This window comes from Pipistrellus kuhlii, unplaced genomic scaffold, assembly GCF_014108245.1.
Source record: "Pipistrellus kuhlii isolate mPipKuh1 unplaced genomic scaffold, mPipKuh1.p scaffold_m20_p_1, whole genome shotgun sequence".
Lineage (NCBI taxonomy): Eukaryota > Metazoa > Chordata > Mammalia > Chiroptera > Vespertilionidae > Pipistrellus > Pipistrellus kuhlii.
The window spans coordinates 82239408-82255986 of NW_023425404.1; the positions used below are offsets into that span (position 1 = coordinate 82239408).

The 16579-nt window shown below is 44.3% G+C and overlaps 1 pseudogene; it reads right to left on the minus strand.

Annotated features, from left to right (window-relative positions):
- Window positions 1-7699: 7699 nt before the first annotated feature.
- LOC118716357 overlaps window positions 7700-16579 on the minus strand; it is a 34697-nt pseudogene continuing 25817 nt past the window's right edge.

The following is a 16579-nucleotide window of genomic DNA, read 5'->3' on the forward strand; positions in this document are numbered from 1 at the left end:
GACCTCCATCTGTAGGACCTCCCTGGAAGAGAGGCCTGATGACCTCAAAGATTCCTGGAGACTAGGAAAGATTCTGCAATAGGATCAGGCCTTGGCATGAACTGTCTTGGCTGCTCTGTCTTCCTACTGTGAGTCTAGATTAAGCCAAAACCCTTTTAATACCCCTTTTCTCTTTCTTCTCTGGCAAGAGCCAAGCATTTCACCAGCAGCTTATTGCCTTGATCTCTGAGGTAAGTCCATCTGGAAGGAAAAGCAGTCCTGGGGTGAGTTTTGGCAAAAACTGAGTTTTAGGTGTGCTGTGTTAAGCCCCTCAACTACAAATTATCCCTGTCATGTTTAAGGCATGGATCCTAGTCCGGGGAAAGGTACTCACTTGGATGCTGAAGGAAAAGTGTTGCTTCTTGCTCAAGAGTGACACTCAGTGGAGCTTCTCATTGTCACTGGCTTTATGGAGAGACAGTGTAAGAAGAACTAGCACTTATCCTCCTCAAACTATTCCATAAAACTCAAGAAGAGGACAGACTTCCAAGCTCTTTTACAAGACCAGCACTATTCTAATTCTAAAACCAGATAAAGACATTACAAAGAAAGAAAATTATAGGTCAATATCCCTGATTAATGTAGATGCTAAAAATTCTCAACAAAATATTAGCAAATAGGATCCAGCAATACATTAAAAAGATCATACACCATGACAAATTGGGATTTATTCTGGGGATGTAAGATTGGTACAATATCCTCAAATCAATAAATGTGATAAAATACATAAACAAAATAAAAAATAAAAATTAGATTATTATATATAAATAGATGCAGAAAAAGCATTTGATAAATTCAACACCCATATATAATAAAAATTCTCAACAAAGTAAGAATTAGAGAAGTCATACCTTAACAAAATAAAGGCCATATATGAAAAACTTACAGCAAACATCATACTCAATGGGCAAAAACTACAACTGTTTCCTTTAAGATCAAGAACAAGACAGGGTTTTCCACTTTCACCACTCTTATTCAACATAGACTGGAATTAGAAAAGAAGAAGAAATAAAAGACATCCAAATTGGAAAGGAGGGAGTAAAACTGTCATTATTCTCAAATGACATGATATTGTACATAGAAAACCCTAAAGACTACACACACAAAAAACAATTAGGCCTAATAAATTAATATTCAGATATCAGTGAAATTTTTATACACCAGTAATGAACTATCAGAAAGAGAACAATCACATTTAATATTGCAACAACAACAACAACGAAATAAGGTACCTAGGAATAAACTTAACCAAGGAGGTAAAAGACCAGTACTCAGAAAACTATAGGACATTACACAGAATAATATTATGCAGCTGTACAAAAGAAGAATCTCTTACCCTTTGAGATAGCATGGCTGGACCTAGAGATTACTATGTTAAGTGAAATAAGCCAGTCAGAGAAAGACAAATATCACATGATTTCACTTAAATGTGGAATATAATGAACAAAATAAATTGACAAGGTAGGTCCAGAGACATGGAAGCATGAAACAGACTGAAAGATGTCAAAAGGAAGGAGGGAGAAGGGACATTAACCAAAGAACTATATGCATATATGCATAGCCCATGGTCATAGGCAATAGCGCAATAGTGCAGTGAAGGCCTAAGGTGGGGTAGGAACTGGGTTGAAGGGAACAAAAGGGAGAATATGAGGGACAGCTGTAATACTCTCAACAATAAAAATAAAATTTAACACGCACACAAATAAGTGGAAAGCCATGGTCATGGATTGGAAGAATTACATTATTAAAATGTTCATACTACCCAAAGCAATCTACAGAATCAATGCAATTTCAATTAAGATATCAATGGCATATTTCACAGATTTAGAACAAATATTCCAAAAATGTATATGGAATAAAAAAAGACCCCAAGTAGCCACAAAAATCTTGAGAAAGAAGAAAAAGTTGGAGACATCACAATACCTGATTATGGAGACATAGTGCAAGAAATTATAATACCAAGCCATTGTAATCAATAGTGTCTGGCACTGTTGTAAGAACAGGCATACAGACTAATAGAATGGGAGAGAGAACACAGAAATGAACGCACACTTTTATGATCTATTAATATTTGACAAAGGGAGGAAGAATTTTTAAAAAATGGAAGAGTCTCTTCAATTAATGGTTTAAGGAAAACTGAATAGATACAAGCAAAAATATGAAACTCAACCACTAACCTAGACCATATAAGAGAATAAACTCAAAATCTATAAAAGACTTAAATATAAGTCTCAAAACCATAAAAAAATCGTAGAAGAAACCATAAGCAGCAAAAATCTCAAACATCTCTCATAGCAGTGTTTTTGCTAATATATCTCCTAGAGCAAGGGAAACAAAGGAGAAAATAAACAAATGGGACTACATCAAACTCAAAAGCTTCTGCACAGCAAAAGAAACCATAACAAAATGAAAAAGGAGCCAACTGTATAGGAGAACATATTTGCCAATGATACACCCTGCTAAGGGGTTAGTTTTCAAAATTTATAAAGAACTCATACAACTTAACAGAAAGAAGACAGACAATTCAATTACAAAGGGGGTAAAGGACCTGAATAGACGCTTCTCCAAAGAGAACATACAAATAGCCATGAAACATATGAAAAAAAAAAGCTCAAAGTCACTAATCATCAGAGAGATGCAAATTAAAATCATAAGAAGATATCACCTCACACCTTCTAGAATGTCTTCCATCAATAGATCAACAAACAACAAGTGCTGGTGAGGATGTGGGGAAGAGGGATTGTACGCTGCTGGTGGGAATGCAGACTGGTGCAACCACTGTGGAAAACAGTATGGATTTCCTAAAAAAATTAAAAATTGAACTGTTTTTTGACCCATTGGTTCCACTTCTGGGACTATATCCTAAGAATCCTGAAACATCTATTAAAAATAGTATATGCATCCCTATATTCATAGCAGTGTTATTTACAGTAGTCAAGATCCAGAAACAGCCAAGTGCCTATGAGTAGATAAGTGGATTTAAAAATGTGGTATGGCTGAAACCGGTGTGACTCAATGGCTAGAGCATCGGCCTGAGGACTGAAAGGTCCCAGGTTCGATTCCTGTCAAGGGCATGTACTAATGTACTAAGTCTAAACTTACTTTACTAATTTTCCTAAAAACCCTATGATAAATATTATTATACTAATTTTAAAGATTAGCAAAGAGGCACAGAGAGATTAAAGAAGTAAATTGAACAAGGCCACTGTTCTGGTCAGGATTCTCCAGTGAAATATAATCAATAGAGATATTCCATCTATTATCTATCTATGATCTATCTATCTATCTATCTATCATCTGCCTATCATGTCTATATATGAGATTTATTACAAGTAATGAGTTCACATGATTATAGGAGCCAATAAGTCCCAAGATCTTCAGTCAGTAAGCCAGAGACTCAATAGAGATAATGATGTTGTTCTAGTATGAATATGAAAGTCTGAGACCCAGGCGGGCTGATGGTATAAGTTTCAAACCCAAGATTCAAGAAGAGATAGTGTTTCAGTTTGAGTTCAATGCAGGAAAAGACAGAAGTCCTCACTCAATCAGTCAACCAGAAGGAGTTCCCTTTTAAAGGACAGAGGGAAGGCCTTTTTGTCCTCTTCGGGTCTTCAATTGATTGAATCAGACCCACCCATACTAGGAAGGGCAATCTGCTTTACTTGTGTATTGAAATAATAATTTTGTTCATAAACACATTCACAGACACACCCAGAATAATATTTAATAAAATATCTGGACCCAGTCAAATTGACACATACAATTTATCATCTTAGTAACTCAGCTGATAAATGATAGATCCAGGACAGAAACTCTGCAGTCAGATCAATATGGAGATATTAAGGAGAAATAGCCAGGTTAGATAGAAAAAGATTGGGAAGTCATCAACACATTTGTGAGAACTGGAGGCACAGGCATAAATGAGATAACCAGGGAGAATACATTGCTTGAAAAGAGAAGATGGCCTAGACCAGCGATTTTCAATCTGTGTGCTGCAAGAATTTTTAAAATGTGTAATACCTGGCTATTTAGACACATCCTTTTTTCCCTTAGATTGTCAAATAAAAAACGACAATACCTGACACAACAATAGCCATCCACTGTGAATGCCTAAAGTTGCATCTTATTAGTCATGTGGCATAATAAGATTGCTTCTGATTGGTTAATAAAGGCATCTGATTTTTAATTTAATTTTAATATAATTTATCTTTTTATTGATTTTATTAAAGTGACAAACATTGGTTAATAATGTATATAAGCTTCAGGTATACAATTCTATAATACATCATTTGTATATTGCATTCACCATCCCAAGTCAAGTCGCTTTCCATCACCATTTATACTCATAAGCCCTCTTCTGCCTTCCTCATCCTTCCTTTCTCTCTGGTAATCACCATACTGTTTTAAAGGCCCAGTGAACGAAATTCATCACAGGGGTGTGGAGGGGGCAGTGTCCCTCAGCCCAGCCTGCACCCTCTCCAATCTGGTACCCCTGGCTCCCAATTACTCACCTGCCTGCCTTCCTGGTTGCCCCTAACCACTTCTGCCTGCCAGCCTGATCACCCCTTAACCACTCCCATGCCAGCCTGATTGATGTCTAACTCTCCCCTGCAAGCCTGTTTGCCCCCAACTTACCTCTTCTGCTGGCCTGGTCACCCCTAACTGTCCTGCCCTGCAGGGTTGATCACCCCAACTGCCCTCATTTGCAGGCCTGGTCCCTCCCAACTGCCCTCCCCACTGGCCATCTTGTGGTGGCCATCTTATGTCCAATTGGGGGCAGCTATTGTGTGTTGGAGTGATGGTAATCTGCATATTACTATTTTATTAGATAGGATAGAGGCCTGGTACATGGGTGGGGGCCAGCTGGTTTTCCCTGAAGGGTGTACTGGATCAGGGTGAGGGTTCCCTTGGGGCATGGGGTAGCCTGGGGGAGGAGGCCTGTGGTGGTTTGCAGGCCAGCCATGCCTCCAGTTTCCCAAGCAGAGGCCCTGGTATCTGGAATTTATTTATCTTCTACAATTGAAACTTTGTAGCCTGGAGCAGAGCCAAGACTCCTATTCTCTCCCTGGTGGCAGCCATTTATGTTGGAATTTATGTGTCTTCTATAATTGAAACTTTGTAGCCTGGAGTGAAGGCCTTAGCTGGCAAGAGCTGCAGAAGCTTGGCTTCCTCCATCTCCCGGGGAAACCCTAGCCTCCTGCTCTTCCAGCTCAGTGGCTGCTGCCATTTCTGTTGGAATTTATTTATCTCCTATAATTGAAACTTTGTACTCAAGTGAGTGGAGGCCTGGGCCCGCCAGGTTGTGTATGGAAAGCTGGCTTCCTCAATTGCCAGGGAAACCCAAGCCTTCCTTCTGCTCTGCGTGGCTGCAGCCATCTTGATTTGGGTTAATTTGCATACTTTCTCTGATTGGCTGGTGGGCATGGCTGATGGGCGTGGCTTGTTGGTGTAGCGGAATGGTGTTTAATTTGCATATTGCTCTTTTGTTAGATAGGAAGAGTTTTTTTTTTTGTTTTTGTTATGCTTAATCATATGGTACTTATGTGTACATTTTTAGAATATTTGTTCTAATTTTGTAATATATATCATTGGTATCTTCATAGCAATTATATTGAATCTATAGGTTGAGTTAGGTAGTATGAACATTTTAATGATGTTAATTATTGCTATTCATGAACATGATATATGCTTCCACTTATTTGTGCCTTTTTCAATTTCTATCTTAAATGTTTTATAATTCATTGAATATAGGTCTTTTAGATCCTTGTTTATATTTATCCCTAAGGTTATTTTATTTTTGAAGCAATAATATTATAGTTGCATAGTTTTTATTATTGGTGTATAAACATGCAATGAATTACTAAATATTTATTTTGTATCCTGCTATGCTACTAAATTTATTACCTGAATATAATGGTATGAAACTACTGAAGTCAGTTCTAGCAATTTTTTGGTGGAATCTTTAGGGTTCTCTATATGCAGTATCATGTCATCTTCAAATAATGACAGTTTTACTTCTTCCTTCCCACTTTGGATGCCTTTTCTTTCTTTCTTTCTTTCTTTCTTTCTTTCTTTCTTTCTTTCTTTCTTTCTTTCTTTTTTTCTGATTGTCATGGCTAGGATATCCAGTGCTGTTGAATAAGAGTGCTGAAAGCAGACAGCCCTGTCTTGTTACTGATCTTAATGTTATAAATTTCCCTCTTAGGACTGATTTTGTTGTGTCCCATAGATTTTTGGCTTGCTGTGTTCTCATTTTCATTTTTTTTAAGGTGTGTTTTGGTTTCTTTCTTGATCTCATTGTTAATCTATGTTTAGTAAAATGCAATTTAGCCTCCATGTTTCTCTGTGTTTTGTTGTGATTGATTTTTAGTTTTGTAACATTATGTTCAGAAAAGATGCTTGATATTATTTCAATCTTCTTAAATTTGTTGAGACTTGTTTTGTGTCTTAACATGCTGTCTGACCTAGAAAATGTTCATTTAAAAAGAATGTGTATTTCGATGCTTTGGGGTAAATGCTCTGAAGATATCAATTAAATCACTTTGATTTAGTATGTTACTTAAGGCCACTGTTTCCTTGTTGATTTTCTGTCTGGAAGATTTATCTATTTATGTCAATGGGTGTTAAAATCCCATACTATGACTACATTACTGTCAATCGCTCCCTTTATGTGCATCAAGATTTGCTTTACATATTTAGGTGCTCCTATATTGGGTGCATCAATGTTTACAAAGTTATATTCTCTTGTTGGGGTGCTCCCTTTATGATTATGTAGTGTCCTTATTTGTCTCTTATGATTGCTTTTGTTTTAAAGTCTATTTTTTCAGATTTAAATATTGTTACCCCAGCCATTTTTTCCTTTTCATTACATGAGATATCTTTTCATTCCTTCACTTTTAGCCTCTATAATTTTCATTCTGAGTTGCATCTCCAGTAGACAGCAAATATATAGGTGTTGTTTTTCTTTAAATTTATATTTTTATTGATCTTGGACAGGAAAAGAGAGAGAGAAAAGGATATACAACAATGTTGAAAGGGAATTATTGATTAGCTGCTTCTTGCATGTTCCCTACTGGGGACTGAGCCCATAACCCTGACCAGGAATCAATCTAAGCCATGCTGGCTGGGGGGTGTTGTTTTATTATATTGTATATGCAGGTACTCTAAGTCTTTTTATTGGAGCATTTAAGCTGTTTACATTTATTTTTTTTAATATATTTTATTGATATTTTACAGAGAGGAAGAGAAAGGGATAGAGAGTTAGAAACATCAATGAGAGAGAATCATCGATCAGCTGCCTCTTGCACATCTTTACTGGGGTTGCACCTGCAACCAAGGTACATACCCTTGACCAGAATCGAACCTGGGACCTTTCAGTCCACAGACCAACGCTCTATCCACTGAGCCAAACTGGCCTCGGCTAAGCTATTTACTTTTAAATTGATTGTTGAGAGGTATGAATTTATTGCCATTCCATTTTTTAAATATTTCCTTCTGTTTCTTCTTCTTTTCTATCTCCTTCCCCTTTCCTTTCTCCTCCTCCTCCTCCTTCTCCTTCTCCTCCTCCTCCTCCTTCTTCTCCTTCTCCTCCTCCTCCTCCTCCTCCTCTTCCTCCTCCTCCTCCTCCTCTTCCTCCTCCTTCTTCTTCTTTTTTTTTTTGAATGGGCCAGCAGATTTAATGGAGGCACAAACACAGGCTTGTTACAGAGATGGGGCGACGCCTACGCTAGTCCCACAGGATCAGCCACGGAACAAGGGCCTTATTCTATGTGGCAGACTGAGCCGAGCCGCAGATGAAGAAAAAGCATCGGGTTTTTGTTTCCTAGTCCATGACTAAGAGGTCCGTGGAGGGAGGGGGAGGGTCGGTCTCTATGCACTAGAGGCCATGGCAGCCCCACAGCTTTCCGGACAAGAATAATGGGCACCGACACAGATATCAGAGGATGTGTCGAGGTACCCCTGGGGCCACTGGTGAAAGGGGTGCAGGAGCTGTGCAGATCGGCAGTGGCTCCTGGGCACACTCTCCCTCTAAGGCTCTGCTCCGGCCCCGCCCCACCTCCTTAGACGGAGCATCCGGGCTGAGCAGGGTGGCACAGTAGAAAACAGAGACAGAAACAAGAACACGTATGTGGGCACACACCCGGGGTGAAGGGCGAGAGGCCCCGAGCCTGCCAGCTTTCCGGGCGGCTGTCGTCGGAGCTGTGTGCTTGAGACCTGAGAAGCACAGGGAGGGCTCCGGGAGGAGCCCAGCAAAGGGAAGGTGCCCTGGGACAGCACAGTGAGGCCGAGGGAAGGGGTGCCCCTCCGCAGGGCTGGGCCCAATCCTGAGATAGTCAAAGGAGAAACAGAGAACTCAAAAAAGGAGATGTTTTAAAAAGTGGGGGGAGGAGGAGAAAAGAGAGAAAGAAATGGCCTGAGCTCATGCGCCAAGGTATTGGAGAGACAGCGTCCCAGGCGCAGGCACAGGACACGGGATACAGGGCCTTGCTCATGGGGCGAGGACCGGATGGACGTCACTGCGGAGCTCTGCAGGCAGACGCGAGCTCACCTCTGCCACAGGAAACCTGGGCCTCGGACATCAGCGCCTGCGATGCCCCCGAAGGGGCCGTGTCCTCGCAGGTCTCAGACGCCCCGGTCGGCCTGCAGTCGGCTCCGTGGTCGCTGCAGGGGCTCGCTGCTCTCAGATCTGCCATCCTCTCCACCAGCCCGCTTCCCCCGTAGAGCTTCCTTGGCCCTGGCCTGGGAGATGCGGGGCCACACGGCTGGGCCTCAGCAGCGGTGCACCTGCAGCCAGTTGTTCTCATCCAGGCTCAGCTGCAGGAGGCCCGGGGCTGCTGGCGTGGGCACTAAGCACAGAGGCAACTTGGGGTCACTCTTGTAGCGGTCCAGCCACCGCCCGTTAGCCTCGATCATGCCCTGCAGACCCACGCTGCCAGCCTCAGGGGCATGCCAGAGGGGGTGCTGCAGGAGGCGGAGCTGCTCCCTGGCAGACAGTAGCCCAGCCTGTTCTTCAAGGGGGCAGGGCTGCTGCAGAGGCCAGGGCTCCCAGCTGGGAAGTACTTGAGCCACTTCTCCACCAGGAAGTCATCCACATTCACGGCCTGCCTGGGCTGCGGGGGAGGCGGCGGCGGCGGAGGCGGCAGGGTGCTGAGGACCCCAGCAGGCTGAGGACCTGGTGCAGCTGGCTGCTGATGCTCTGCAGGGAACTGTCCAAGTATCGGAGCTTGTGGGGGAAGGCAGGGCTAGGCAGGATGCCCTGATGCAGGGGACAGGAGTCTGAGCTTCCACTGTTAGTGTCTTCCGAGTCGCTGAGGTCAAAGGTCACCACCTTCTTGGTGGGGGGCCCTCTCAGAGTGTCCTCATCTAGAGCCAAGTCCCGCAGAGAGGCCTCCAGCTAGCTCAGCTTCTCCTCCGTCCTCTGCAGCAGGCTGCATGGCAGACTGCATCTCCCCCAGGTGCCAGGCCTCCTCCTCCAGGCTCTTGTGCACGTCGCCGCCCAGGGCCTTGGTGCCCAGCAGGTCCTCCGGCGCCTCCGGTGCGGCCAGCTCGCGGCCCCAGTGCTGCTGAGAGGCATTCAGGGCCGCCTGCCGCCAGGGCATGGAGCATGTCTGCCGCACCAGGAAGGCCTTGGCGCTTCGGAGGGCCTCCCGCTCTGCAGAGAGGTAGTGCCGGAAGCTGTCCAAGGACAAGTCGGCGGCCTTTGGGCTCGGGGAGATAGAAGGGGGTGCCTCTTTGGGCTCGGGGAGACAGAAGGGGGTGCCTCTTTGGGCTCAGGGAGACAGAAGGGGGTGCCTCTTTGGTCTGCTTGGTGCCAGGGGCTGGCCTCAGGTCCTTGATGTGGAGTTCTGGCTCACAAGAGGAGGAAGCACGGCTCGCCTCGGCCGCCAGCCCTTTCAGAGCCTCCTGCTTCCTCTGAGCTTCGGCCTCCAGGTCACTGATGCATTTCTGCAGCGCCTGGGCCTGGGCCTGCAGCTGGTCCACCTGGGCCTCCAGCTCCCGCTTGAGGGCCTGCAGCTCGTCCAGAGTTCTCCGGAGCTGCCGGTTGGACTCGAGCAGGTGCGTGTGCTCCTGCTTGGCCTCGTCCAGGTGTTGCTGGGTGGCTGTGGCTTCCTGAACGTCCAGCTGAGCCAACCTGGCCTTGACCTCTTTGGCTCTGGTTTCAAGCTCCACCTCTAAATCTTGAAGTTTTTTTTTCTTGCTCCCGGTGCCGCAGCCCAGGCCCTCCAGCTGCCTGGCCTGCTCCTGCCTCGCGGCCTCCAGCTCCCGCTCGTGGGTCCGGCGCAGGCACTCCAGCTCCCCAGTCAGGTCCCCCAGCAACTGGGCCCGCTGCGTTCTCTCCTCGGCTTCATACTGCTCTCTGGCCTCCACCACGGCTTGCAGGTGCTCCTCCTTCATCTTGTCCATCCTCCTCTCGTGCTCCTGTTCCACCTCCCGGCGCTTCTCTCTCAGGAGGCCACTGAGCTCCTGCTCCTACTCCAGCAGCTGGCGAGCTCTCTGGTCCGCCCATCCCCGGTTCTCCTGCTGCTGGGCCTCCTCCTTCTGCTGAACTTCCTTTACCTCCTTCTGCAGGCTGGAGACCGTCTCTCTGTGCTTGGCCTCCAGGGAGGACAGGAGCCATGCCAGCTCAGCCCTGTGCTTTGCCTCCAGCGCTGCTGCCGCCTCTTCCCTCTCCCCTTCCAGCTGCTCCCTCCGCTACTGCCGGGCCTTCTCCTTCTCGGCATCCAGGGCAGCCTGCTCTCTCCTCTCCACAGCCTCCATCTCTCCCCAGAGCCACTCCAGCACGCACTGGCTGCCCTGCTCCAAGCTGGCCCTCTCGGCCTCCTGCAGGGCCGCCAGCTTCTCTCTCAGCCTCTGCAGGGAGGCCTGGTGCTCCGCCCTGATTCGGTCCGCATCTGCCTTTGCGTTGGACTGGACCTGGGCCCGGAGCAGGGCCAGCCTCTGGCTCTCCTCTCTCATCTGCGTGCCCTCCTCCTCAGTGACCTTCTGCAGCTGCTCCTGCAGCAGCCTCAGAGACTCCTCTTTCCGCTGTTGAAGCTGGCGCGCCTCCTCCTCTTCCTCCTGCTGCAGCCTCTGCCGCAGCAGCTGCCTCTCCCGACAGGAGCCGCCTCTGCTCTTGCTCCAGTTCCCGAGCCAGAGCCTCCTCCGGGGCCTTTCTTTTATTCTTATTCTTATTCTTATTCTTATTCTTATTCTTATTCTTATTCTTATTCTTATTCTTATTCTTATTCTTATTCTTATTCTTATTTTTATTCTTCACCTTCTTCTCCTTCTTCTCCTCCTTCTCCTTCTCCTTCTCCTTCTCCTCCTTCTCCTTCTCCTTCACCTTCTCCTTCTCCTTCTCCTTCTCCTTCTCCTTCTCCTTCTCCTTCTCCTTCTCCTTCTCCTTCTCCTTCTCCTTCTCCTTCTCCTTCTCCTTCTCCTTCTTCTTCTTCTCCTTCTCCTTTTCTCCTAAAAGTCCCTTTAACATTTCTTGAAATACTTAATTGGTGGTAACAAATTCTTTTTGTTTATTCTTATCTGGGAACATCTTTATTTCTCTTTCAACTATAAATAACGAGAGGCCCTGTGTATGAAATCCCTTCATGGTGGGGGAGGGAGGGCTCCCTCAGCCAAGCCTGCACTCTCTCCAATCCAAGACCCCTCAGAGGATGTCCAACTGCCAGTTCAACACATTATGCAAAGGAACTTGGCCTTAGCAGTATGGCGGTACCTAACAGCATTCAATGTCTTCAGTAATGTCTGATAGTTTTTCTGAGAGTTCAATGTCAAACCAAATAGATCAATCAACACTGCTTCTGACACCCTTCAGTAACTACCCAAAACCCTTCAAAGAAGACTTTTGTGCCCTCCCCCAAAGTCGCCTGTAAAAGAATATTAGCATAAATAAGAATGCAAAATTAGATCAATCTTATAGTTACAACTGAAATATATAGCTAGGGGGAGGTGGAGGGAGGAATCACATTGATCTAAAAATGTGACCAAAACTGTAACTCTAAACCCCTCCCAGAAAAGTCAGAATATTATCATAAGAGAATCATGGCAATTAAAGCAAAGCTATTTCTTAATTCATTTTCTAAAAGGATATAGACATCTTTTCAGAAAGGCAACAGTTCCTCTGTTTTTATTTTCATATAGAGAATTTTAAATAGGAATTTATCTGTTGACTTAGGCAAAGTCCTATTTTTTTAACCACATGATATCAATTTAAGTGATATATCATTAATCCTGACATGACTGCCATGTTAGGTCACATCCCTTCAAAGAAATACGGGGCTTTACATTCAGTATGTTGAACAGAGCTGCAGTTTAAAAATCCTGTTTTTAAGAGATAAAAGCTGAAATGACCTATACATTTTTTCTCCAGGGTTTACACAATACTCCAGGCATAGCAATTACCACAAAACAACTGGGATTTGTGTGAGACATGCTTGCTCCCTGCTCACTACTCCTTCCTGTCTGCAGATCTTCTCAACTCAGCCCTTCCTCCCACCCAGGCGGGAGGTCAGTCTTCGGAGACCCACTTTGGAGACCCCCTGGACCCCAGGCTTCTTCTCGCTGCCACTCCTGACACCCACTTTCTATAGTACAGGACTCCCACTCAGGTGCATCACGTGCATCATGCCAGTTTTGAAAATATTAAGAGAAGTGCTGGGTGACCCTGAAATTCCACAAAAAGCGTCTGTCACAGGTGGGTCCAGGCAATCCCGGGCTGGGCTCCCAGGTGCTCTCTCTACCTGCCCTAACCTGGTGGTGCCACACCCCATGGGGACTTCCAGATGGACGAAGCCTTCGGCGGGCCTCGCTCCTCCCTATCTCCCACACTAAACCTCAGCTCCTCCCCAGCCCACAGCCTGCAGTGAGACTTTGCCCCCACCCAATCCACTCCACCCCAACCCATTCTAGCCCTCCCCACCCTAAGCCCAGCCCAGCAACACCCAGAAGCCATGGACAAGTCACTTAAAGTCTCAGTCTGTCCCCCCGCTGCAGGGACCATGGTGGCCCACACACCCTCCTCATCCACCTCAGCATGAACTCTGCTGGTCACTGCCTGCCTAACACTCTGGAGTCTGTGGATGGACTGCCAGGCTAGGCAAGTGGCAGGGAGACCAGCACAAGAGGGAAGGTAACAGGTGGCATGCGGGGAAGTCAACAGTTCTGGATGAAGGTGGCCCATTGAGCCCATATCCCACTGCCCCACCCCCACTGTGGGTGCCACCATCTTGTGAGGATGTGATGGTCAATTTGCATATTACCTCTTTATTATATAGGATAAACTTGCTGGTAAAGTAGTCTTCGTTGCAGGTCATTGCTTTTTACCAGTTTTAATATTTCATGCCAACACCTTCTGGTTTGAAATGTTTCTCTTGAAAAATCAGCTGATAGTCTTACAAGAGATCCCTTGTAGGTAACTAACTGTCTTTGTGGCTTTTAAGATTCTCTTAGTCTTTAACCTTTACGATTTTAATTATGATGTCTTGGTGTGGCCCTCTTTGGGTTCATCTTATTTTGGACTCTACATTTCCTGGACTTGGGTGTATTTTTTCCCTTACCAAGTTATTTCTTCAAATAGGTTCTCAATCCCTTGCTGTCTCTTCTCCTTCTGGTTCCCCTATGATGTGGATATTGTTACATTTTATGTTGTTCCAAAGATCCCTTAAACTATCCCAATTTTAAAAAATTATTTTCTCTTTTTACTGCTCTGATTGTGTGTTTTCTTCTACCTTGTCTCTCAAGTCATTGGTTTTATCCACTGCTTCCAACCTACTATGTTTTTTTTTCAATGTATTCTTCATTTCTGACTGATTTTTCAAAATAGTTTCTTTGTATTTTCTAAAGCTGTTGAGCATCCTTATAACCATTGCTTTGAACTCTATGTCTGATAAGTTGTTTGCCTCCATTTCACTTAGCTCTTTTTCTGGAGATTTCTCCTCTTCTTTTATTTGCGCCATGTTTCTCTGTCTCTTCATTTTGGCTACCTCTTTGTGTTTGGTTCTATGTTTTAGCTTGATATGCTATGCCTCCATATGTAGTATGTGTACTGTGGGGTCTAATGGTAGGCACCTGATTTTTTTTTAAGTCATTTTGGAGAAAAAAAGAATGGGTAATTACTACTATTATTATTTTTTGTAAATGAATCAAAATTATACCTATTTTGACAAATCAGCAAAAAATATAGATATAATTTTGGTGTGCCACAGAATTTTAGTAATTAATTTGTGTGTGCCATGAAATGAAAAAGGTTGAAAATCACTGAGCCAAAAATATGAGGAAAAAAATGGTTAGACAGATAGAAGGTGATTCAGGAGAAAAACTAAGGGGATGGCTGTTGTGAGGAAGAAGGGCTTGTGATAAGTAAGATTAAGCAAGACTCGTGTATGGAGAGAGCTACAAGTGTCATGGGGATCAAGTGACCTTAGTGAGACCCATTCCAGGGAAGGTGAAAACTGGGCTACAGTGATTGAGGAACCAAAGAGAAGAAAATAAAACAATCTTGTAGATCTGTACAAATTTCAATGATTTATCTGTGAAACGAAGGTGAAAGAAGGGTGGGAGTTGGAGGCAGATATTGGGAAATATTTGTCAGTTTGTTTTTCAGATGGAGAGACTTAAGCATTTTGAATTAGTGGGACTTGGGGCCATCCTGGCTAAAAGTCTTTCCACAGAAGAAATCTCCAAGAAATGAAATAAGCTAGTATTTGTATCTAAGTCCTGCTCTGCCACTCACTCACTCCTCAGACAGATTATTTTTCCTCTCCAGGCTTCATTTGTATAATATTTTACTTCAAAAGGTTAAGTGAGAAATGCAAAGTGGAAGCACTCTATCAATAATAATCATTATTTCCAAATATGGAAGGCAAACTATATGGCTGAACTAAAGACACTTCCAACCTTTTCAAGCCTGAAAGTCTGGGAAATAGCAGTGTAGACATTTGAATCATAGAAATCCTGGCAAGAGAAATTTTGGATGGTTTATGCAGGCTGATATTGGGGTTGTGGCAAGATACCAAAAGTGGAAATACTTAACAGATATGTAGATTCAGGGACCAGATGCAGGAGAGAAATCAGGGACGGAGAGAGAGTGCTAGCACTTCTCAGCCCAGAGGTGAGCCATGGGTCAACACAAAGTTGTGTAATGTTTGGCAGAATCACACAAGAACACCCATAGCTGACATCACTTAGCAATTAGTTTGAATCACGCCCTTAACCTACAATATCTTCAGACCTCATGATTATCTGCATTTTAGAGTGGAAAAAAGTGAGACTCAGAGAGGTCACCCAACTAATAAATGATTCAGCCCAGAATCAAATACAGTCCCTGTGGCTCCAAATCCTGCATTCTTTCCACTACCTCATGCTGCTCCAAATGATGGAGTGTGAAGGGAGAACTATGTTTAAGAGACAAAATGAAACGGTTCATTGGACAGAAGAATGTTGAGAGGGTGAAATGTTATGAAGGCCAAGAAAGGATAGAGTTTCAAGATAGTGCAACTAGCAAACAGATACTTCAAAGAGAGCAAGGAGAATGAGAACTGGAGAAAGTCTACTAGATTTAGTAAAGAGAGGGTTACTGGTAAGTGGATGATTGGAGGGGGCTGTATCAATAAAAATAAGGTGCCTGCACAGGGCAGGACCTCATTCTCTCACATCCCTGTAATGGGACTGATGGAGAAACTCTCATAGGGATCAATTCAATCAGTGTCTGCTATTCACCGCAAGTGGCTAATCAAGGAAGTAAAAGCCAAAGCCCTTGAATTTATGTACAACAGCTTACAACTTAATTGGAAACTACAGCTTTCAAAATTTCAATCAGAGAACACACAGACTGGAAGAAATGCATGTCTGTCTCAAGATTCCTCCAATTGCCCAGATGCCCTCAGCTTCTGGGAAGGTGGGGTCTGAGCTCCCAAGAGAGCTGGGCCACCATCTGTGTGGCATCTGTGTGTGACACCAGTGGAAGCCATGGCAGGACGTTGGCTGCCCAGAAAGCATGTGCGGCTAGAGAAAAGAAAGGGTACAGGAGAGAGCTCTAAGTAGCATGAGCATTAGGGGATAGCAGAAAAATGGTGGATCCCTAATTATGCTGAGAAGGAGGGGCCAAAGAGTAAGGAAGACAAACAAGAATATAGGAAGAAAAGCTGGACACTGAGGCTCGAAGTCCCTCATTCAATACCTCATTTCACCTGGAACCAGTGGAAATACTTCCTTTATTCCCTCTACCTGCTCATTCTCTTCTTAACAATTGTCTCATTTTCTAAAATCCATAAGTGAGTGAGTATCATTCAGGTAAGGGAAGCAGGCTCTGGACTCATCCTTTCTGTTTCACTTCCTGCTGCCATTCACCTGCCGCAGATCAGGAGAGGACAAGCAGAATTCCTCTGCTGGACCAGCAGCAAGCTGTGGCACCCTTGCCAGAGATGCATTCAGCTGCCTGAAATGCCAGCATTATCACCAATTCCTTTGGTGCTGAATGATTCTCCACTTTGGCTCCTGTCTTAAAATTTAAATATTCCTGGAAAGTGACAGATTTTGTTTCTAACAC